Source organism: Arachis ipaensis, chromosome B9 (assembly GCF_059453495.1).
Source record: "Arachis ipaensis isolate K30076 ecotype BB chromosome B9, ASM5945349v1, whole genome shotgun sequence".
In the NCBI taxonomy this organism is placed as follows: Eukaryota; Viridiplantae; Streptophyta; class Magnoliopsida; order Fabales; family Fabaceae; genus Arachis; species Arachis ipaensis.
In genome coordinates, this window is record NC_142444.1 from 124,075,979 (window position 1) to 124,101,031 (window position 25,053).

Genomic DNA, 25,053 nt, shown 5'->3' on the forward strand with positions numbered 1-25,053 from the left:
AGGTTTCGAGAATGGGTTTCTTGGATTCCTCCAAAGTGAACTTTACTACCTTGCCATCGGCCTCAAAAGAATAGACTCCTGATGTGCATCCAGCTTGAATCGGGATGTCTTCAAAAACGCCCTTCCAAGTAGAATGGATAATGGCTTATCTGAGTCAATGGGAGGGGTCTCCAAGATGTGAAAATCTACCGGGAAGAGTAAACCTTAGATGTCAACTAGCACATTTTCCGCAATTTCTACAACTGACACAATGCTCTTATCTACCAACACAAATCTCGCCACGGACCTCTTTAGGGGTGACAAGTTCAATCTCTCATAAATGGGGAGTGGCATAATGCTTACGCACGCCCCCAAGTCGCACATACAATCCATGAACTTTATCCCACCAATCAAACAAGTAACCAAACATGGATCGGGATCATTGTATTTTTCAGGAATTAGAGAAGAGATAGAATCATCTACCGGCCTTTTGTTGAATTTGCCAATCTTGTCCTTATGTGTGCAAACATCTTTGAGGAACTTGGAATACTTGGGCACTTGTTGAATGGCTTGAAAGAGAGGGACGGTGACTTCAACATTTTTAAAAATTTTCACCATGCTGGGGTCAAGTTCTTCTTGCTTCTTAGCCTTCTTAGCCAAAGTTAAAAATGGAATTGGCATAGGCTCTTCAACCAGATTCTTCCTCTCTAGCTCCTTGGCCTTGAGTGGTTCCTCCTCACCTTTTGCAACATTCTTCTCCTCATCCTTCATCACTTTCACACCATCTCCCACCTCTTCATTGTGGGTTTTCTCACCCAAACTTGTAGGCACAACACCAATTTCATCCAACTTGGTGCCACTCCTAAGGGTGATAGCATTGATGCTTTCCTTTAGATTTGGTTGGGGTTGAGAAGGTAAACCACTAGAAGTTGAGGCTTGTTGGGCATTTTGTGTAGTCGTAGGAGAAAGGGTCAAACGAGAGAGAGCTTCGGCAATAGTAGCCATATATGTTTCTTGTTTCTTGTAAAACTCACATTGCTCTTGCATAAAGGTTTGAAGTGTGTCATTCATGTAAGGTTGATTAGGAGGAGGGGCTTGATTGCCTTAAGGAGGGTTAGATCTACTATTTGGATGTTGATACCTCCCTTAAAGTTGAGATTATGGTGGTTGTTGGTAGGATTGTTGGTATTGTGGTTGACCTTGGGTAGGTTGATGATATTAGGCTTGCACGTTTGGGTATGGTTGAGCTTGAAGGGCTTGGTTCCACCTTTGATTAGAATTATCCCTCCATCCTTGGTTTTGATTTCCTCCATGTTGAGGAGTTCCTTGATTATAGTTGGACCTTTGTGGGTATGGATTGGCTACTGCTAATGTAGTGTCCTCTTGGAGTTGAGGGCACTCATCAGTGTAATGGTTGTTACAAGCACAAATACCGCATGATCTTGGTGGTCCTTCGATTCTTGGAGGTTGAGGTGGAGGAGATAGCAAAGCTTGGGGAATTTGTTGTCCTTGGGTGATTTGTCTCAACAAAATTGTCATCTCACCGAGGGTTTTAGTTAAAATGGCATCTCCGGAAGGAGAAACTTCACTTAAAGCTTTTGGTTGTGGATTTCTCGCCCTTGAGTGTTTAGTGGAGTCCGCCAAGTCCGCTATGATTTCCCAAGCTTCCTCGGTGGTCTTGTTTTTAGTGAGGGATCCTCCACTAGAGGCATCTAGAAGAAGCTTATCTTGGGGGTTCATCCCTTGACAAAAATAACTAATAACCCCCAACTCGTTAATACGGTGGTGGGGGCAAGCTTCCAACAACTTCTTGAATCTCTCCCAGTACTCATAAAGAGTCTCCCCATTTCTTTGCATAATGCAAGAGATTTCCTTTCACAGCTTATCTGTCTTCTGAGGTGGATAGAACTTTTCTAGAAATTCCTTACGCAGCAAGTCCCAGTTGGAAATCACATCTCCCAGTTGAGTATAGAACCATTCTTTCGCTTTTCCCTCCAAAGAGAAAGGGAAAGCGAACACCAAAACTGCTACTTCATCCACACCATGTCTTCTCGCAGTGGAGCATACAACTTGAAAGTCCTTAAGATTCTTAAGAGGGTTTTCTCTGGGTAGTCCATTGTATTTGGGGAGCAAGTTTATCGTGCCGGTCTTGAGCTCAAAATTTGGATCTAAAGCCGGATACCAGATTTGTATCGGTTGCAAGTTAATATCATGAGCTCCGGCTTCCCTTAAGGTGATTCTACGAGGTGGATCCACCATGGTGTTGTCACCTGAGTCACTCAAAGAGATTTCAGCACTCCCCACAGATGAATATAAGGTTTCCTCGTTAATTGAAGAATGATGGTCATGGATTGTGGTGATAGTGAATTGGTGTGCTCTTCAAGCAAGCCCGATTCACTATTCACAAATGCTAGCCGGCGCCGAGCTTGCCTAATATGAGTTAAAGTTCTTTCTATTTCCAGATCAAATGGGGCCAAGCTCGGGTCTAGAAGCGACCATGTCATTCAACTGAGATAGCAGTAAAAGCATGCAATTATGAAAATCAAAACAACAATAGACAAATAAACAAAAACCAAATTAACAATCAATAACTACTAAGACTAGCTAGATAGAAATGCTATCTACAAATTAGTGCCAAATAGCAAACAAAAACCAAGTATTCACACTATTCACATATTTACAACAACCAAAATTATAGCACTCATTGCCTTAAAGTGAATCCCGGCAACGGCGCCAAAAACTTGATGGACGAGCCCAAAGCGGGTTAGGAAATTCTCTCAAAAATAGAATTTCTCCGTTGCAAGTATAGTCCTAACCCACAATTGACCCACAATCAAAGTTTGAATTCAAAGAGATGTCACTATTAAAAACCAATTCAATTCCGGGAGTGGTTAGTTCCCGAGTCATCTCCTAAGGACACTTGAGACCAATGAGTGTACAATTCCGGTCGTGATGCTCATGGGATTTTCAATGAAGAGATAAACATATAAAGCAATAAAAGAACATGCAAAATTGTGATAAATGAACTAATAAAGGAATTAATGAACTAACTATGCAATATAAACAAGTAAGGGATAAAAGAGATTAATGTAAATGTGTATGAAAGATTTAAAGCATAAAAGGTATCTTGGCTTGGAATGAGCTAAGGGTCCTTTCCTTGTTGGAACCACAACTATGACAATTAGAGTGGATTAATCTCACTTGATTAACCTTCACATCGGAGAGTAAGTTAAATGAGCATAAGTGTTCTTAACCCACAAATCCTAAATTGCTTGCTAATTGCCTTAGCAACAAATTAGGGTTAGTGGGAACAAGAACAATTAACAATCTAAGAATTGACACTAAATGTTGGACATTCTAACTCTAGGAACCCAATTGCTCACTTTTCCCAAGCCAAGAGATAAAAAACTAGCCCAAAATCATAATTGACATTTTGTCAAACACTTGGTAGGAAAAAACACTAAACATGGAAAAAATGAGAAAATGTTTAAAACTAAAAGCAACAAATGATCTTAATTAACAATAACAACTCATAAAGGCATATAACAATCATCAATCATCAAATTCATCAACAAGAAATTGAAATTGCAAGAGAGAAGTAAAATTGAATTATAACTTGAAATATAAGAAAGAGTAAGAACAATGTAGCTATAAAGAGTAGTAACAAAGAGATACTTACAATGGAAGCTAACAAAATCCAAGATCAAAAATAGAAATGGCACTTGAATGTAAAAGCCCTAGTATAAACCCTAGTAGAGATGATGAAAAACTTAAAGAAAAACTATACTAAAGCTTCTTACTACTACTCCTAAGCTACCCTAATGTTATGCTATGCTATGGTTTTCATTTTCCCTTCATTATGAGCTAAATGGCTTCAGAAATGGGCCTCCAATCCACTAAAATCACGAGTCACGTGTAGTTTTAATGAAGGCATGTGTGGCCACCTGTGCGTACGCACAGACGTGTGCGTACGCACACTAGGTGATGCTTGAATGGACGCGCGACGTGCACGATGCGGCTCACGCACATGCGTGGCTCTGCTCTGATGGTTGTGCGTACGCACGAAGGTCTATGCGTATGCACACATCGCTGTGCTCTTTGATAGATGAGAATTATTGTCGTTCTATATTTTCTTCTTATAGAAAAGAATTACTTCGTTGTAAGCATAGCTCCAAACCAACAAACAACTCTCACATCAAATTTAAATTGGTTTTGTCACAAGTACAAACCCCAATGAAAATTAACCGAAGTGTTTAAACTCTGGTTCGTCTCACAAGGAATTGCAATGAAATGGTCAATTATTGGCTATGAAGAATAAGGGGTTTGATTGATGAAAGGGGCAATAAAATAAATGACAAGAAAAGTAAATCAAGCAAGCATTTAAAGAAGACAAGTAATAAAGAGAAGCAATTAATAAAGAGAGACATTCATGGCAAGGATCGAGAGTATAGGCTTTCTATCCTAGTCATACAATGATTAATTCATCTTATTTAGTCAACTCCAACAAATGGAAGAAGGTATCATGTTATCTTCACATAGGGAGAACGTCAAACAAGTCTAGTTAATTATGTCACAATAATAAACAAGAATTTATCTTATTATGTCATCCCCGATGATGGAGGAAGGTACCATGTTATCCTCATACTCAAAGAAAGTCTAATAAGACTAGCTAATCTCAATCCAAAAGTCCTAATCACCTACTAATTGAATTAACAAGAGATTAGTGTCAATGAAAATAATATTAGCTAACAACTCTAGGTCACCAATCTAAATTGGGTATTCATGACTCAAGATTACCTAATTACTCTTTCCAAGCAAAGAATGCTCAAAATTTACCCTAAAGTTCAACCAAGCATTTTGTCAAACACTTGGAAGGTATCAAAGGAAAGCATGGTAAATATGCAAGAATAATAAAATCTAACAACTACTAATTGCAAGAAAAGTAAATCAACAACTCAAATCATCAATAAAAGAACATCAACATCAAATTGCATTAAAAGAGATCCAAATCCAACATGAGTGCATGAACATAAAAGAGGCATAAAAATAAAATTAACATCACAAACTAAGAGAATAAAGGTGTAGAAGCAAGAATTCATAAAGGAAACAAGATGAAAACATGAAATTGGACCTAGATCTAAGATGGAAATACCCTAAGAACCCTAATTCTAGAGAGAAGAGGGAGATTCTCTCTCTAGAAACTAAACTACATGATGCTATTCTACAACTAAGTGCTCCCCCTTGCTCAATCTTCAATTCTGCATCAAATACCCTTAGAAACGAGTTAGATTTGGGCCTGGGCAGCTCAGAAATCGCCCCCAGCAATTTCACTTTAAGTGGGTCACGTGCTGATCATCACGCGTGCGCGTCGCTAGCAAAACCTCTACTCACGCGTACGCGTACTTGACGCGTGTGCGTGGCTTGCGAATCTTCAATGCACGCGTACGCGTGTATGACGCGTGTGCGTGGCCCTCAATTCTCCAAATGCTCATTTCTTCATGAATTCTCCACTTTGCATGCTTTCCTCTTCATTTCTTCCATCCAATACTTGCCCTATGAACCTGAAATCACTCAACAAACACATCAAGGCATCGAATGGAATTAAAGTGAATTAAAATCACCAATTTAAGGGCCTAAAAAGCATGTTTTTACACTTAAGCCCAAATTAAGGGAGAATTACAAAACCATGCTATTTCATTGAATAAATGTGAGAAAAGGTGATAAAATTCCCCAAAATAAGCATAAGATAAACCACAAAATTGGGGTTTATCACTCTTCTCCTTTGATTCTTCATGCTTCCCCCACTTTGCATGCCCCTCTTCCATTCTCTCCAAGCCATTCCTACCTTATAGATCTGAAATCACTCACAAACAACATCAAGGCATTGAATGGAAGGAAAATGGGATAAAATTAATCGAATTAGGCACAAAAGAGCATGTTTTCATAATCAAGCAAAAATTAGGAGGAAAGTTCAAAAGCATGCTATTTAAGGGAATAAGTGCAAGTTTATATGATGAAATCCATTCAATTTCAACCAAAAATCATCATCAAATATGGATTCATCAAAAATGCACAAGAGAATGGAATCAAACGTGTATTGAAATAGAACAGTAATATTATTAATCCATGAGAATCAGTAAAGCTCCTAACCCTAACTTAGGAGGTTTAGTTGCTCATGCTTTATAGAAAGTAAAACGTGAAATGGTAAAGATGAGGCAGAAGATCCTAAACATAGGTGATCTTCTCCTTTAAATACTAATCTAATAACTAAGAAGTACAAAAAGTATGACAGACTTGACTATGGGTGCGAACATCCATCCTCGGGCCCACTTTGGTTGAGTACTTGGGCTGAGCTTGGCATCCAACTTTGAGGAATGGGTGTGAACACCCATTAGGGGGTGATTGGCGCTGCCTTGTGTCTTGATGGATGTTGAACACCCTAAGGGGGTGGTTCTTGGGTGTTCAACAATGGCTTGTCTCCTTGGGGCGTTGAACGCTAGCCAGGGGTTAGCTCCTTAGCGTTCAACGCCCAGTATGGGCAGGCTCCTTCGAAGAAAAGTATAGACCATTATATATTGCTAGAAAGCACTGGAAGTTAGCTTTCCAATGCCGTTGGGAATGCGTCATTTGTACCTCTGAATATGACTTTGCCAAAGCTCCTTGATTTCAGCCAGAAGTTACCTGAAATCATCAGAAAACACAACAACTCAAAGTAGAATCCAAAAATGTGAATTTAGCACTAAAACCTATGAAAATATAATAAAACTGAAACAAAACATAACTAAAACAATATGAGAATGATGCCAAAGAGTGTATAAAATATCCGCTCATCAGAACACTAAACTTAAACTGTTGCTTGTCTCCAATCAACCAAAAACAAAGTAGGATCAGGAAGAAGAGAAGGATACAATGGATCTCAGAGTTTTTCAATGAAGCTCAGTTCCAATTGATGAGCGGGACTAGTAACCATTTACTTCTGAACAGTTTTGGCATCTCACTATCCTTTGAAACTCAGAAGTGTTGGTGTCTTTAGGAATTCAGAATCTGGATGATATTATTAACTCTCTTAGTTTAGCTCTTTTTTATTCTTGAACACAGCTTCTTTTAGAGCCTAGCCGTGACCCTAAGCATTTTGTTTTCCCGTATTACCACCGGATACATAAACGCCACAAACACTTAACTGGGTGAACCCTTTAGGATTGTGATTCAGTTTTGCTAGAATCCCCAGCCAGTGGTGTCCAGCGTTCTTAGGCACATTCTTTTACTTTTGGAATCATGAATTTCATTGCTCAGTCTCAAACTTTTCACTTGACACCTTCACACCACAAGCATTTAGTTAGGGGAGGTGCTCATTTGAACTTTTTAGGCCAAGATTTTGTTTCTTTTAGACCCTCCTAACCATTGATGCTCAAAGTCTTGGATTCCTACTCTTGCCTTTTGGTTTAAAGAGTTATTGGCCTTTTCTTTTTCTCTCTTACTCTTGCCTTTTAGTTTTAAGAGCTACTGGCTTTTTCTTTTTCTTTTCTCTGTCTCTTTTTTTTTTCGTTTTTCATTTCTTTCTCTTTTTCTTTCTTTTTGCTGTTTTTTCTTGCTTCAAGAATCAAGAATTGGATTTTTTCAGATTACCAATAATACTTCACATTTTCCATCATTCTTTTAAGAACCAACATTCTTTACTTCAACATCAAATATGCACTGTTGATTCATGCATTTAGAAAGTAAAAGTAATGCCACCACATCAATTAATTAGACTATTCTTATTATATAACTCGAGTTCATGCATCTTACTTCTGTTTTTTCAAATAAATTTTTTTTTTAAGTATGGTGAGAGATGCATGGAATATTTCATAGCTTAAGACAAAACAAAAGATGATCCTGCACTTAAAAACAAGAAACAGACAATGAAATACAATGTGAAATAGGAAAATAACATAAACAAAAGGGGTATGGAACGTGGCCACCTTAGTGACGGTGGCTACTGCTTCCTCTAGAGAATCCAATGGAGTGTTTGATTTCTTCTATGTCACGCCCCTATCTATGTTGCTCTTCCCTCATAGCTCTTTGATCTTCTCTTATTTCATGGAAAATGGTAGCAGGCTCTTGGTGTTCCATCCTCAACTGATTCATGTTAGAGCTTATTTCTCCTAGAGAAGTATTTAGTTGATTCCAATATCCTTGGGAAGGAAAATGCATCCCTTGAGGCATCTCAGGAATTTCTTGTTGAGGCAGCTCCACATGCTTTTGTTGTGGTTCATGTGCTGGCTCTCTAACATGCTCCATCCTTCTTTTAGTGATGGGCTTGTCCTCCTCAATGGGGATATCTCCTTCTATGACAATTCCAGCTGAATTGCATAAGGGTCTGTTTGGAAAACTCTAAAAGCTACTTTTTTAACTTTTGACTTATAAAAAGTTACATTAATAGTGTTTGGTATAATTTTTTAGATAAACTTTTAACTTTTCAAAGAGTTATTTAAGAGCTTTTGAAGAAGTTAAAAAATGTGACTTCTCCTATTTTCAAAAGCTATTTTATCACTCCTATTTAATGCACAACTTTAAAACAAGAACTTCTATAATAATTTTTCAAACACAAAATAACTTATTTAAAAGTTGTTATTAATAAAAGTCCTTATATTTTAAGCTCCTTTTTCAAAAGAACTTATTTAAGAAGTTTAACCAAACTGACCCTAAGTGGCATATGAGGTGAGGGAATGCCAATCTTGCTTGGGTGGAGGTCTTTTCTGCCACCTTGTACAGCTCTTGAGGTATCACCTTATTTACCTCCACCTCACCCCCAAGCATGATGCAGTGAATCATGATGGCTCAGCTAATGGTCACTTCGGACCGGTTGCTAGTAGGGATGATAGAGCACTGAATGAATTCCAACTATCCTCTAGCTACGGGCTTGAGGTCAAGCCTTCTTAGTTAGATAGGCTTGCCTTGAGTATCCCTTCTCCATTGTGCTCCTTCCACACAAATGTCTGAAAGGACTTAGTCCAGCCTTTGATCAAAATTGACTCTTCCAATGTATGGGTGTGGGTCTCTTGCATTAATGGTAGATGGAGTGCCAACCTTACACTTTCTGGGCTGAAATTCAAGAGATGCCCTCCGACCATGGTGTGCCAATTTTTAGGGTATGGGTTCATACTAGTGTCATGATTTTTGGTAACCCACGCATTGCCATAAAACTCTTGCACCATTAAGATTCCAACTTCTGGGATAGGGTTGGTCAGAACTTCCCAACCTCTTCTCCATATTTCTTGTTGGATCTCCGGGTACTCAATCTTTTTTAGCCTAAAGGGGACTTCAGAAATCACCTTTTTCTTTGCCACTACTTCATAGAAGTGGTCTTGATGAGCCTTAGTAAGGAATCTCTCCCTTTTCCAAGGTTCGGAGGCAGAAGCTATAGCTTTTTCTTTCCTCTTTCTAGAGGATTCTCTGACTTTAGGTGCCATAAGTGTGAATGGAAAGTAAAAAGCAAGGCTTTTCCAACACCAAACTTAAAAGCTTTGCTCGTCCTTGAGAAAATATGAATAGAAGGGAAGAATAGAGTAGAAGAAGAAGAAAATAATGGGGATAGAGGGAGAGAGTGATTCGGCCAAGTGGGGGGCTTATGGTGTATGAGGGTTGTGTATATATGGGTATGAAGGGGTGATGGAGGGGGTATTTATAGAGGGGGGTTTGTATTAGGGTTCGGTTATGGGGTGGGGGAATTGGGAGGGAAATGTTTTGAATTTGAAGTGGGTGGAGTTAGTGGGAATGGTTGGATGGTAGTGATGAAAGGTATAGGGAAGAGAAAAAGGTGATGTGGATGTGATTGGTTGAGAGGGTGTTTGGGGAAGAGAAAAAGTAAGAGAGAGAAGAATGTGGGATAGGTGGAGATTCTGTGGGACCCACTGATCCTGAGAGGCTAGGGAATTCGAATTCCCTGCTCTTTTGTGGGCGTTGATCGCCCAGCCCTTGCTCCCTGGCTAGCGTTCAATGCCAGCTTCCTACTCCATATAGGGCGTTGAACGCCCAGCCTCAGCTCCTTGAACGCCAGCTTTTTGCTCCTTCTTGGGCGTTGAACGCCCACACTATCCCTTGTGTGGCGTTCAACGTCAGCTTCCTTACCCATTGGGGCGTTGAATGCCCCTCTTGCCTCCTTGTCTGGCATTCAATGCTAGCAAGGGGTGTACTCCAGGGTGTTCTACTTCCCTCTCTGAATGTCTCTATCTCTGTTCTAACAACTGCATATGATCACAACTTAAAGAAACAATTATGAAAATAAACTAATATTAGATAAATAAACTTAAGGAAAAAAGGAAGACTCTAGTTATGGTTGGGTTGCCTCCCAACAAGCGCTTCTTTAACGTCACTAGCTTGATGGTTAGCTCCTTTACGGAGATGGATAGGGGCTAAGAATGTCCACCCTTACAGTGAACTTCTTCCATGTGCTCTCATGGATGAGTTCCACATTTTCTAGAGACAAGATCTTATTCACAGTGTGCAAAATCACTGGGCTGTCTGTAAAGACAACTCTCATGCCAGGTGAGAGGCCTTCAGTAGAGTTTTCTTATCCCTCCAGCCTTTATGTACTTTCTTCTTAGTACCCTTATTCCCAGTGCCTGTGGATGGTTTCACAACACCAAACTTAGATTTGGTGTCTGGGGGCTCTGTATAGCTCTGCACTGAGAGAGAGGGTTGGAACACTAAGTGTTGCACAGTTGTCTCTCCCTTAGGGAAGGAGTTAGGTTTGGGCATCTTGAATAAGATGTGATCCTCCCATAACTGCAGAACTAGCTCTCCCTTTGCTACATCAATTATGGCATTAGCTGTAGCTAGGAAAGGTCTTCCAAGGATGATGGATTCATCCTCATCCCATCCAATATCTAAGATGATAAAATCTACAGGGATGTAAAAGCTTTCAACCTTTACTAAGACATCCTCTACCAGACCATATGCCTTTTTTAGTGACTTGTCTGTCATCTCCAATGAGATCTTGGCAGCTTGCACCTCAAAGATTTCCAGCCTCTGGCATGAGGTTTATGCTTGACCCTAGGTTACATAAAGCTTTCTCAAAAGTAATTGTCCCTATGGTGCAGGAAATTAGGAAGCGTCCGAGATCTGACAGCTTTCGAGGTAGTTTTTTCTGAACCAAGGCATTGAGCTCCTTGGTGAGCACTGGAGGCTCTTCCTCTAATGTCTCTGTTCTAAATAATTCGGCATTCAGCTTCATCAGAATCCCTAGCTACCAAGTAATTTGCTCTTCCCTGGTTTCCTCTTCCTCATCAGAGGAAGAGTATTCTTCAGAGTCTATAATCTGCAACAAGGCATTCAAGGGAACCTCTGTAGTCTCCTCATAAGCCTGGGTTTCCTTCAGTTCTCCAACAAGGGGATCCTTAGTGGGCATTGAACGCCCAGCTACTCCTATTGTGGTGTTCAACGCCAAGATTGTTCCCTCTTTGGGTGCTGGATGTCCAGCTTCTAATCCATTACTGGCGTTCAACTCCATTAACTGCTCCTCCTTGGGCGTTGAATGCCCAGCTACTCCCTTGCTAGCATTCAACGCCATCTTCTCCTCTACAGTTTCGGCCTCAATCTACAATGATGGCCTTACACTCTTCTCTTGGGTAGCCTAGGTGCCAGCTTAGGGACCTCTTGAACAGGTCAGGACCTGGGATGTTGTATGTATGTATATGTATATAGTTATTATCTAGCTATACCTAGGGGTGTTCTAACTAAAGGTCTATACTCTAATAAAGGCTGGATAACTGAATGTTGCTAGCTACTTGTGATGTATTTATGTGTGGTTGCTTATAATTGTTTTATCTGTTATCAGCTGTGAGTTGATTATGAATGATTCCGTCTATTGATCCAAATGTTTTCAAAAAAAAAGTACCTCGCTAACTAACTACGCTTTTAACAACGAATCAGGCTCATATAATAAATAATAGATAATAATTAGGATGACAAATTGGTAGCACTCAGTTTCTGGTATGTCCTAGGCGTACTGAAAATTGGGTCGTTACAATTTGGTATCAGAGCAGTTCGTTCCAGTAGAGCCTGGGGAGTGGACTGGCTATGCTTCATTGCATACTCTGCTTGTGTGTCTCACGCCATTAGGGTATCTTTAAGATACATTTGGCATGAATGTCTATGAGTGCTCATTTTGGGAATGTTCGTGCCTTACTTGAAATATTAAGACTGATCACCTTAATGTTGATTGTTTGGTGCGGATAGGACCTTAATGACTGCGAATAGACATAGTTTAATCGAGTTCCGAATGATGAATCGATGCGAGGCACAGCTATCCTCATAGCTGTTATGATCTCCATGGTTATGGTTATGTTATATTTGGATGCTGTAAGGAACGAACGCTTATTTTACTTGTGAGGAATCTGGACACACAGTTAGGATGTACCTAAGAAAGTTTTTTTCGGAATCTAGTGCGAACCCAGCAACAAGGTCGAGTGTTTGCCATGACTGCTAATGATGCTATGCAATCAGACGCCCTAATCCAAGGTCAGTGTATTGTCAAAGATCGATTTCTAACTGTACTGTATGACTCGGGTGCATCGCATTCCTTTGTTTCTTTAACTGTTGCTCGTGAGTTGGGACTAGATTTCTCTGAGTTGAACTTTGATCTGATTGTCCATACACCTGCATCCCAAAATGCTTTGACCAGTTTAGTGTGCCTGCAAGTACCATTCGCTATTAGGAACATGACTTTTATACATGATCTAATCTGTTTGCCTCTATGTGGTTTAGAAGTTATTTTAGGATTAGATTTTGTTATCTAAGTATCATGTTTTCCTTGATTATTTTAAAAGAACTGCTGTTATTCCATCTAATAGTCTATGTACTAAACCATTTCTGTCCCACACCTTATATCTGAATTCTGTAAGAGTTACCTTAGGCGGGAGTGATTATGAGGGGTACGTTCTGTTAGTGGCTAGCTCGAATGACAGTGAACTAAGCTTAGAACGAATCCGAGTGGTGAAGGAATTTCCTGATGTTTTCCCGGACGACATACCTGAGTTTCCTCCTTAGTGAGAGATAGAATTCAGCATTAAACTAGTACTTAGAACCGGACCGATTTCCATAGCACCGTGCCGGATGTCACCACTGGAACTTGCAAAGCTGAAGAAGTAGTTGGATGAGCTACTTGGAAAGGAATTTATTCGTCCTAGTGCATCATCTTGGGGAGCTCCAGTATTGCTAGTAAAGAAGAAGGACAGTGGAATCAGACTTTGCGTTGATTACCGACAGCTAAATAAAGACACTATCAAGAACAAGTATCCACTTCAACGGATAGATGATTTGATGGATCAGTTGGAAGGTGCAACTGTGTTCTCGAAGATTGATTTGCGATCGAGCTATCACTAGATTCGAGTGAAAGAATCAGATATACCGAAGACTGTATTTAGAACTTGTTATGGTCACTATGAGTATACGGTTATGTCGTTTAGACTAACTAATGCTCCTACGATTTTCATGGATTACATGAATCGTATTTTCCGTCCATACCTTGATCAGTTTGTAGTAGTTTTCATAGATGATATTCTCATCTATTCGAAGACAGAAAGAGTACATGAAGAGCATCTAAGGAATGTATTGCAGACACTGAGGACTCGGAAGTTATATGATAAACTATCAAAGTGCAAATTCTGGACAGCGAAGGTGGATGGAGTTCCTGAAGGACTATGATTTTAAGTTAAGTTATCACCCAGGAAAAGCAAACGTGGTGGCAGACGCTTTGAGCAGGAAGAATTTGAATATCTCTTGGATGATGATAAAGGAAGAAAAGTTACTCGCAGAATTTGAGGACCTTAAGTTGGCTATGACTGAGACGTCAAGTGGAGTCCGTTTGGCCCAATTGCATATAACACCAGATTTTAAGATTAGGATTCAGCAAGCACAAGCACAGGATTCAGAAATGATGATGATGCTGAGACGGATGAAAGTAGAGGAACCAGAAGCTGTAAGACTAGATCGTAGCAGCCTCTGGAGATATAAGAACAGAATTTGTGTGCCTAGCTCTGGAGATTTGCGGCAAAGGATTCTTGCAGAAGCTCATCAAAGTATATTTTCTATGCATCCTGGAGTAACAAAGATGTATCAAGAATTTGAAACAAATGTTCTGGTAGCCGGGCTTGAAGAAAGAGGTAGTTGATTATGTCTCAAAATGTTTAACCTGCCAGAAGGTGAAGGTGGAACACCAGAAACCGTCAGGAACCCTGCAACCCTTGGAAATACCATTATGGAAATAGGAGCAGATCACTATGGATTTTGTCACGGGATTGCCAAGGACCTCAACAGGACACGATGCTATTTGGGTGATTGTGGACATGTTAACAGAATCAACACATTTTCTTCCGATTCGAGTTGACTATACTTTAGAAAGGCTAGCACGAATATATATTCAAGAAAACATACAACTACATGGGATACCTTTGTAAATTGTCTCAGATCAAGTTTCGAGGTTTACTACTAGATTTTGGGGAGCTTTTCAGGAAACGTTGGAAACAGAATTGCACACGAGTATAGCATACTATCCTCAGATAGACGGACAATCAGAGCAGACAATCCAGACGTTAGAAGACATGTTACGATCATGTATGATAGACAACCAAAGCAGCTGGATAAGTATTTGCTGTTGGTCGAATTTGTCTACAACAACAGTTGCCAATAAAGTATCGGAATGGCACCATATGAAGCTCTCTACGGAAGGAGATGTCAGACACCATTATGTTAGAATGATGATAGGGAAGCTAGTGTCTTAGGTCCAAACTTAGTGTAAGAAACTACTGAGAAGATAAGGGAGATTCGTCGAAAGATCCAGACAGCACAAGGCCGACAAAAGAGCTATGCCGATAATAGATGTAGACCCTTAGAGTTTAGTGAGGGAGATCATGTCTTTCTAGAAGTAACTTCGATTACTGGAATAGGTAGAGCCCTTGAGACTAAGAAGCTTAACCCACGATACATAGAACCTTTCCAAATACTTAAAAGAGTCGGTCTAGTAGCTTATCAAATAGCCCTTCCTCCTTATTTATCAAACCTTCATGATGTTTTTTTTTTATGTCTCGCAACTTAAGAAATATGTTCCCGATGATAGTCACGTTTCACAACCAGAAACAGTACAGTTATAAAATGATTTGACATATCAAGCATCACCAGTTCAGATCATAGAAAGAAGTGATAAGCAGCTAAGAGGCAAGACTGTTCGCTTAGTCAAAGTAGCATGGGAACCAAGAGAAGAAGAAGAGCACACTTGGGAATCGGAAGATAAGATGAGAGCTGATTACTCGCATCTATTCTCAGGTAACTGAAATTTTGAGGGCAAAATTTTCTTTTAGGAGGGTAGAATGTAACAACCCCGGTTTTCGAGAACGCGAAATCTTTTCTGAAAGTACGGATTTCTCCGGAAGATCAGTAAGGGGAAAACCTTTGATATATCATCAAGTATCTCAATCCTCATTGTCATTATGTCATCTTTAAGTTAGAACCTTTTCCGAGACAAGCTCGATAACGCGGTCACGAAGAACCTGGTTTTTGAACCGTATCGGTTAGAAGTTTTGATTTAGTTTTTTGTAAATAGTCTCAGTTTGACGAACCAGACTCGATTTATGAGAGAAGAGAGATAATAGGATGATATTATCATTATATTAGTATTAGAAGCTTCTTGAATAATATTATAAGGTTACCTAGTCAGTTTTAGTTAAAAACAGAAAATCGGTTTAACCGGGTTTACGGTTTACTGGTGCAACTTAGCACCAACACTCTCTGATGAATTTAGCAATGCTAAGGCCTCATTATACATGTACTATTCTCATAATAAATATGTTACTAGTGTCATTTAATCTAGTAGCTCAGAAAATAATTTTTAGAGATGTTTTTACAAGTGTTCTGATACACCTAGTTTTAGTAGTTGTACACCAGAGATATTTTAATATTATTTTAATCCACCTCCAAGCCAACCAATCACAACTCACCTTACACCCCCAAGACCTCCAAGGCTGTCTCATTTAATCATTTTGGCCGAAAATAACAAGAGAGAAAAGAGAGAAACTTTCATGAACACTTAATCTTCAAAGCTTGATTTCTTCTGAACTAAAACTCAAATCAAAACTCCGATTTCACCAAAATGATCCTCTCTTCTTCCTCTACATAACCATGTAACTTATCAAGGATGGAAATAAGGTGAGATGGCTGTCTCCCTCCCATTTAAATTCGGTTTTTAAGGAAAACCATGCAAAATATATGTTTTCTTGATGTTCTTCCTTAGGAATCATGCTTAACTTGACTTGAGGGCCAAGAAACGTGAATTTCCAGAAAGTATAAGGTGAGATATCTCTTCCTAACATACTGAGTGAGATTTGGTCAGTTGAGAGTTTTTGGATTTAAAGTTGTTCTTGATGTGATTTAGGAGGAAAAAGTGCTTAAGGACCACCTGAAAGTTTAACCGAATTAGGAGCAGCAAAACCAGGTAGGGTGTCACGAAATTAATCTTGATTATTTGTGTTTGAGTTGTGTGAATGTTGTATAAATTGGCTGTGCTAAAAATTGGTTGCATATATGATTGATTCTTGGTGAAAATTTGGTGAAAATTTGATGAAATTTGATGAAATTCAAGCTTTAAAGTTCATGTTCTTGGGCAGCTGGAAAAACAAAACCCTAAGCTTAAATTGAGGTTAAATTTGTGTTGAAATCATGTAGAAAAGATGGGGTTTTAGTGGCTGCTAATTTATTATGAATTATAGTAAAAATCGATTGCTGAAAAGACTGAAAAACGGGTAAAAACAGAGAAGGAATCTGAAGAATTTATGAAGAACATGAAGAATACTTTGAGTGTGATGAAGAACAATGAAGAACACCTTTTTGATTCATAAAAGGGCAAGGAAGTAATTAATTTGGTGTTTGGGGAGTTATTTAGTAATTTCTGAAAGTTAGGGTGGTAAAAGTAGAAATATTAAAAGTTACGGGTGGTAAAAAGTGAATTTTAAAGGTTAAAAGTAAAAGTAAGTTAATTTTCGAAAATTTAATGATAAAATAATAAAAAAATAATAAAATATTAAATAATAATATTTAATTAAAAATAATATTTTAATAAAAATAATAAAATAATGCAGAAAAGGCAGTTTTCTGTAAAAGCTTTAGAAAGACAACTTTAAGCGCAGAATTTCATAATTACCTTCATAAAACACTTAGGGAGTGGTAAAAACATATTAGTGAGGCAAAGATAAATAAAAGATAAAAAGTTGAAGAAAAGATAAAAATCGAAGAAAAAGTCTGTAAAGTTTTAATGACAGAAAAACAGACAGAGACTAGTGAACGAACTAGAGCAACATAGTTAGTCCTGGAATTGCGAATAGGGTTAGGTATTATATGAAAAGTTAAACTGTTTCAGTATAGACTTAATGAACCTATACTTGGGAGTTGAGACAGACTAACTATTCATACCAAAATTTACATAAGCTTTAAATACATACGTTGAACAGAGAAATCAGAGCAGAGTAAAGAAACACAGAGAACAGAGTAACCAGAGCAGAGTAAAGGGATACAGAGAAAAGAGTAATCAGAGCAAAGTAAAAAGACAAAGAGAAAAGAGTAATGTGATAAAAAGAAATGCTTTGAATTAAGATGTTGTAAAAGTGAAAGATGTAAAGTTTGTACAGTATGATTGAACAGAGAAAGAAAGAGGTACTGCATAAGGATGTGAAAATAATGATGAATAATGAGAATGATGATGAATGATGATAATGAGAATGATTATGTGATGATTTGTTGCTTGAGGCAACCCAAGAGATGTGTTTATTCATTTGTTACATTAAGGCAACTCCAGATATACTTGTATGATCATCTGCTGCAGTGAGGCAGTCAGATAGATAATGGTGTGATCACTGAGAACGCTTTCCTACGGTACAGATCCATATTTTATTTCTGTAAGGCAGAGGGGTTATTTCCTGCTACAGAAGTACCGTGACCACCTGTTCCATTTCTGTAGTGGCAGAGGGGTTATTTCATGTATACAGAAGGTGTGTCGGCGTACATCCCTGCAGTGGCAGATGTGTTATTTCCTGCGTGCAGTGGACCCTGTGGTGGCAGAGGGGTTATTTCCTGTACACAGGGGTATAGCCAATAGGAAAGCCTTATCCAGACAGAGGTTGCTGGATAACGTCGGGAGCGGGTTAGTAACCGACAGATGAGCTCATTACCTGCACTAGGGCTAGACATGCATCATATTTGGTTGCACATTTCCTTTGTTATGTTTGTGGTATGAATGTATGCTTTCCTTGTTTGTATTCCATTCTCTGCGCTTGTGATATTTTCTTGTATTCTTCTGTTTGTGTTCTGCTATCTGTTTTCTCTATCTTCTCTACTTATCTGTGTTTTCTAATTACTGCTTCCTTGTATTCTGCTAATAGTCTGCTAAACAACATAGAATTAATGAACGTAACTAATAACCCCGACCCTACTAAGAACTCCCCAGTTCTTAACCCTTCTCTCTCCCTTCCCCCTTCAGATGGAAGTAAGAGTATCTTACCATAGTTCGCTGATGACCGTTTGCAAGAAGAGGATTCTGCTCTAGATAGTCTTCTGAGTCTAGGGTGAATATCGTTCTCTGATTATATGTAAATACTGTGAGACCAGCCAACGTCTGCACCCCTTCGTATGCGCACTTTAACCTAAATCATGTGTACGAGATTCCTATTTTGTAGATACTTCATGAGGTACCAGAGAGACATCCTGTGGAAAAGTCTGATCATGCAGAGGAGTAGCGGATGATGTTCTATCTTCTGATGACGTTCCACCTGACTTGAGTTGTGAAGACTTAGAACGTACTTTCCCTCGCTTTAGTAGTTTAGAGGGACAAGGTGATATAGAGTCTAGGCTAGCCTAGGTGCCAGCTTAGGGACCTCTTGAACAGGTCAGGACCTGGGATGTTGTATGTATGTATATGTATATAGTTATTATCTAGCTATACCTAGGGGTGTTCTAACTAAAGGTCTATACTCTAATAAAGGCTGGATAACTGAATGTTGCTAGCTACTTGTGATGTATTTATGTGTGGTTGCTTATAACTGTTTTATCTGTTATCAGCTGTGAGTTGATTATGAATGATTCCGTCTATTGATCCAAATGTTTTCAAAAAAAAAAAAAAAGTACCTCGATAACTAACTACGCTTTTAACAACGAATCAGGCTCATATAATAAATAATAGATAATAATTAGGATGACAAATTGGTAGCACTCAGTTTCTGGTATGTCCTAGGCGTACTGAAAATTGGGTCGTTACACATTGACCACCTTTTCTCAAGAGTCTAGGCTTTTCTTAGGCTGAGAATCTAACCATAACCTAGCTCTGTCCCTTACAAAAAAGGGAAAAAGCATAAGCTTGTAGATTTTAGGATCAACTCCATTGGTCTTGACAGTATTACAAATTTGTAAGAAATCAGAGATGAATCTGTTGGGATCTTCCTGTGGAAGTCCATAAAACTGGCAGTTCCGTTGAACTCAAGTGACCAGTTCAGGCTTCAGGTCAAAGTTATTTGCACCAATGGCAGGTATAGAGATGCTTCTTCCATAGAAGTCAGAAGTGGGTGCAGTGAAGTCACCTAGGACCTTCCTTGCGTCTCTTCCACCATTAGGGTTGGCTGCCATGTCTGTATTTTCAGCTTCTTATTCGAAAAGCTCTGTAAGGTTTCCTCCAGAGTGTTTCGCTTTTACTTGTTGTAAACGCCTCCTTAGAGTCCTCTCAGATTCAGGGTCAGGATCAAAGAGAGGTTCTTTATCTCTGTTCCTGCTCATAAACAAGAAGAAAGAATGCAAGAAAAAAAAAAGGATTCTCTATATCAGAGTACAGAGGTCCTTTGAGAGAGTTAGAAGAGAAGAGAAGAAAAGAAAGATATCTTTTAAGTTAAAAGAGTTTTCGAATAAATAGAAAAAGAAAAAGAAGATTTTTTTGAAAATAGAAGAGAGAGAAGTAGGTAAGAATTTTGGAAAAAGAAGAAAGAGAAGGTAGTTAGGAAGTTTTGAAAAAGAAGAAAGAGAAAGGAAATAGAAAGAGAATAAGGTAAAACAAGTAACTAACTAATAAACAAGAATTGAAAATAAAAAATTTGATTTTGAATTTTAATTTTAAAAGAAAGTAAATATTTGAAATTTAAAAGTTTTAAATTTAAAAAGAAGATAAGATAGGAAGGATTTAAAATAAGAAGATATGATAAAGATTTGTAAAGATAAGATTTGAAATTTGATTTTTGAAAAAGATTTGATTTTGAAATTTGAAATTAAAGTAAGATAAGATAGGATTTTTGAAATTTAAAGAAAGATAAAAAGATAAGATAAAGATTTGAAAAAGATATGAAAAGATAAGATTTGAAATTCAAAAATTTAAACTTTACTAACAAGAAAACACTAAATTTAAAATTTTAAAATAAAAAAAGGGAAAGTTAGTCAAGATTTTCGAAAAATTAAAGAAAGATAAAAGAAAAATTTTTTTTTCAAAATTTAAGGAAAAAGAAAAACAACTAAGAGACACCAAACTTAAAAATTTAAGATCCAAGGACACCAATTTTTGAAAATTAAAGGAAAAACAACTAAGAGACACTAAACATAAAATTTTTAAGATCAAATAAGAAAAATTACCAAGAACAATTCGAATACTAAGATGAACACTCAAGAACAAATTCAAAAATTTTAAAGAAAAGATGAATTATATCTTGTATATGCAGTAATACATTAATTAGCAGTAGACCCTTAAATAGAACTCAAATTCACAACACATAGACAAAAAGAAAACTATTTAACGTTTTGACTTCAATTTAAGTTTTTTTTAACTTTAGGCGTTGTTATACTTATTAGCTTCAATTTTTTATTTTACTTTAATGATATTCCATCATTCGCCGTATTTTGTCCACATCTTCCCGAATAAATTGAATTGATCTCTATTATTGACTATTCTAATTTCATAAATTTCACATCAATTATCTAAACATGTAAACTGCCACAACGAACCATGAATTCTTGAAAAAAAAAAAAAACCCTATATGTAATCCACTACAAGTTAAAGGGAATTTTGCTAAAAACAATTGCATAATCCGCTACAAATTAAAGCATATTAGTGATTTTGTCGTAACGATTTTCACTTTGTTATATATGTAAAATACTAAAACACTACAACTCGTAGCAGGTTTTTATAGAAAATAAATTGTACTCACATGTAAAAAAATCTCAATTCCAGTACATATGGAAAAGGCAAGTTTTTATTTTGGCAAGAATCTTAGAGATGAGACCCTAAATGTTACTGTCCCGAATTTGGTGGAGAGTGATTTGCATGCTGTTCATGTAGACCATGCACAACATGAGGATTTGGAAGGTTGGACTCAAGTGATTAGGAAAGAAAAGTATAAAATAGGTCAAAAGCCTTCTCCTAGCACCCATCAGGTCCAACTAAAAGCAAAGAAGACTCCTAACAAGGCTACCAATACTTGGACAAGGCCTAATCACCAACGTACAACACATGCTACTGGATCCAAAGTAAAATTAAGCAGGGGCATCAATATTGAAAAACCGGTTAGTGTGGCTTCTTCGGGGACCCGGCACAATGTTCATCATCAGCAGCAAGGTGAGACAACAAATGGCACTGTGCGAAAGCGTCCTCGCCCAAACTCTTTGCAGAATTCACCAGTAGATAAGGATGGAGCATCGACGGCGGGTATGGTGCAAGTTTCGACGGAGAAAATTGGGCTGCAACTTGAGAGTCTATTAAAGGCAGGATCGTCGAAGACAGGGATATCATGTTGAGTCTCGGGTTTGTTATTGGAGCTCCTTTTTTGCTGTTTTTATGGATAGTTTCAATATCATAGCCTGGAATGTGAGGGGTGCGTCTAACAAGATGGCCCGTGTGCATTGCAAAAATTTGGTGAGAATATATAAACCATCTTTCTTCTTTCTCTTTGAGACTCATACCATGTTTAATAATTTGAAGAATTTTTGGGATAAGTTGAGTTTTCATTGTGTTGGTATTGAGGAAGCAGTAGGACACAGGGGTGGCATTTGGTTTCTATCTTCTATTGCTAATGCTTCTTGTGTGGTTATTGATCAAATTGACCAATGTATCACAGTGAAAGTGAGTGTGGGTAACTTAGTTTGGCTTTGTAGTGCAGTATATGGGAGTCCGCAATTCGAAAAAAGATTTATGCTTTGGGATCATTTGCGTTCTATTAATTCAGGCCATAATAGACCGTGGATGGCAGTTGGTGATTTTAATGAGATTGTGGCACCAGATGAGAGTACAGGTGCTTATTTTTCTTCTCACAGAGCTAGTCTATTAGCTACTACTCTAGATGACTGTGAGCTCTTTGATCTTAAAGTGACTGGTAGGAGATATACTTGGTATAGAGCAGTTCAGGCTGGCAGGGACTTGGCTAAAAGGTTGGATAGAACTCTAGTTAATGAGGCGTGGATGACAATGTTTCTTGAGGGTTATTCTGAAATTCTTAGCAGGCTTCATTCTGATCATTCTCCTATTTTAGTTCGTTGTCATGGTAGCCCAGAGTGAAAGGTTCTCGTCCTTTTAGGTTCCAAGCTGCGTGGGCAACACATCCTTCTTATAAACATGTTATTAGTAAGGCTTGGAATCAAGAGTTTGGAGGCGTTACTGAAAGGCTTAAGATGGTTCAACAGGTTTCTTTGGACTTCAACTCAAAGATTTTTGGAAATATTTTTGTGTGAAAAAATATGCTGGAATATCAGATTGATCAGATTTAATGGCGTTTGGAGGTTACCGATGTGTTATCTCTGAGAATTAAAGAAGCTAAACTGAGGGAAGATTACAATAGGCTTTTATTGCAAGAGGAACTTTTTTGGTACCAGAAATCTAGAGAGCAGTGGGTCATGTATGGGGATAGAAACACTAAATTCTTTCATCTTCAGACTTTGGTACGTAGAAACCATAGTAGAGTACATGGATTATATGTTAGAGATAGGTCTTGGTCTACTGATCTAGATATTCTCCAAGAAGAAGCCCTTTCTTTTTACAAGAATCTCTTTGGTACAACAGAAGAGGTTGAGGTTGATTGTTTAGGGGATGTTCCGATGCCCACTCTAAGCACTGAGGCTTGTGCTAGGTTAATTGACCCTGTCTCTTTTGCGGAAGTCAAGTCAGCAGTATTCAGTATGAGCCCTTTTAAAGCTCCTGGTCCAGATGGCTTTCAAGCTTATTTTTTTAAAGAATATTGGGAGATAGTAGGCACTGAGATTTGGAATATTGTCCGGAGCGCTTTTTTGGGAGAGTTCTTAAATCCTAGCATCATGGAAACTCTGATTGTGCTTATTCCTAAAATTGATAACCCTACCTTTATGAAGGATTTCAGGCCTATTAGCTTGTGTAATGTTGTTTATAAAATTATCACCAAAGTATTGATTAACCGACTTCGGCCTTTTCTTCCAGATATTGTTAGTCCTTTACAAGGAGGTTTTATTCCGGGTCGTGGTGCTCCTGATAATATTATTGTGGCCCAAGAAATTCTGCATTTTATGAAGCACACAAAATCCAAGAAAGGTACTCTTGCTTTTAAAATTGATCTTGAAAAAGCTTATGATAGGGTGGATTGGAGGTTTTTGAAGAGTACTCTCATTGCTTTTGGTTTTCCTATCATCACTGTTAATTTGATTATGAATTGTGTCCGTGCATCATCTCTTTCTATTATGTGGAATGGGAATAGATTGGATAGTTTTGCTCCTAGAAGGGGGCTTAGACAGGGCGATCCAATGTCTCCTTACTTATTTGTGCTTTGTATGGAAAGACTTGCTTGCTATATATCTCATAAGGTGGTCGAGGGTGTGTGGAAACCAGTTTCTGTCACTAGGGGTGGCCCAAAATTTTCTCTTTTGATGTTTTCAGATGATCTCTTACTCTTCTATCAAGCTACAAAGAGTCAGGTCCAAATGGTCATGCATTCTCTTAACATTTTTTGCAAGACATCTGGCATGAAAGTGAATCTTGAAAAGTCTAAAGCTTTTTGTTCTAAAAATGTGACTGGTCGTATAAGAGATATTTTTACTAGTGTTTCTTCAATACGTTTTGCTTTGGACTTAGGAAGATATCTTGGAGTTAACCTTAATCATTCCCGTACCAGTAGGGCTTCTTTTCATTCGATGATTGAAAAGGTGAGGGGAAGATTAGCTAATTGGAAAGGAAGGCTTCTAAATAAAGCAGGGAGACTTTGCCTGATCAATTCTGTTGCAGCATCCATTCCTCTCTATCATATGCAGGTATCTTTTTTTCCAAATTGGGTTTGCAATAAATTGTCTTCTATGATGAGACAGTTCCTTTGGAAGGTTCAAGTTGATGGTAGAGGTCTTTCTCTTGTTAATTGGAGGACCGTGATCACTCCAAAAAAATTTGGTGGCCTGGGTGTTAGAGATCCTGCGTGTGTTAATATATCTTTACTTGGTAAATTGGTGTGGCAACTTTTTAATTGTCAGGACAAGCCTTGGATTGCTCTATTGAGGGCGAAGTATCTGAGGAATGAGGGAGTTTTAGATGGCCCTGTCCCTTGCAATGCTTCTCATGTTTGGAAGAGTATCTCAAAGACTTTTGGTGCTCTTAAGGATGCCTTCTCTTGGTGCGTTGGGTCACTTGATCAATCCTTTTGGTTTGACAATTGGAGTATTGAGGGCCCAATTGCTCAAGATGTCCTTTTTGTACATATATCTGACTCTGATTTAACTATTAGAGACGTTTGGAAAGACGGTCAATGGAATCTCCATGATATTTTCTCTATCATTCCAGAAGATGTCAAACAGCGTTTGAATGCTTATAATCCGGATTTGAATGCTGGAGAGAGTTCGAGTTGGTCGTGGGATGTGGCATCTTCTAGACTCTACTCAGCTAGGAGTGGGTACAATTGGCTAGCCAAAAGAAAGTTTGACTGGAATGAGCATGATAATTGGTTGTGGGTATAGCGACTGCATATTCCTGAGAAGTACAAGTTCTTGATTTGGCTCAGTCTTCATAATGCTATTCCTACGGCAGAGTTTCGTTTGGGTCGTGGTTTAGCTTTATCTAGCACCTGTCATCGGTGT

The 25,053-nt window shown here is 38.3% G+C and overlaps 1 non-coding gene across 1 annotated transcript; it reads left to right on the forward strand.

Annotated features, from left to right (window-relative positions):
- Positions 1-1,756: 1,756 nt before the first annotated feature.
- On the forward strand, positions 1,757-1,863 carry LOC148546194 (small nucleolar RNA R71). Its single transcript, XR_015901928.1, has one exon. It is a non-coding gene; the product is annotated as a small nucleolar RNA R71 (small nucleolar RNA).
- Positions 1,864-25,053: the final 23,190 nt, after the last annotated feature.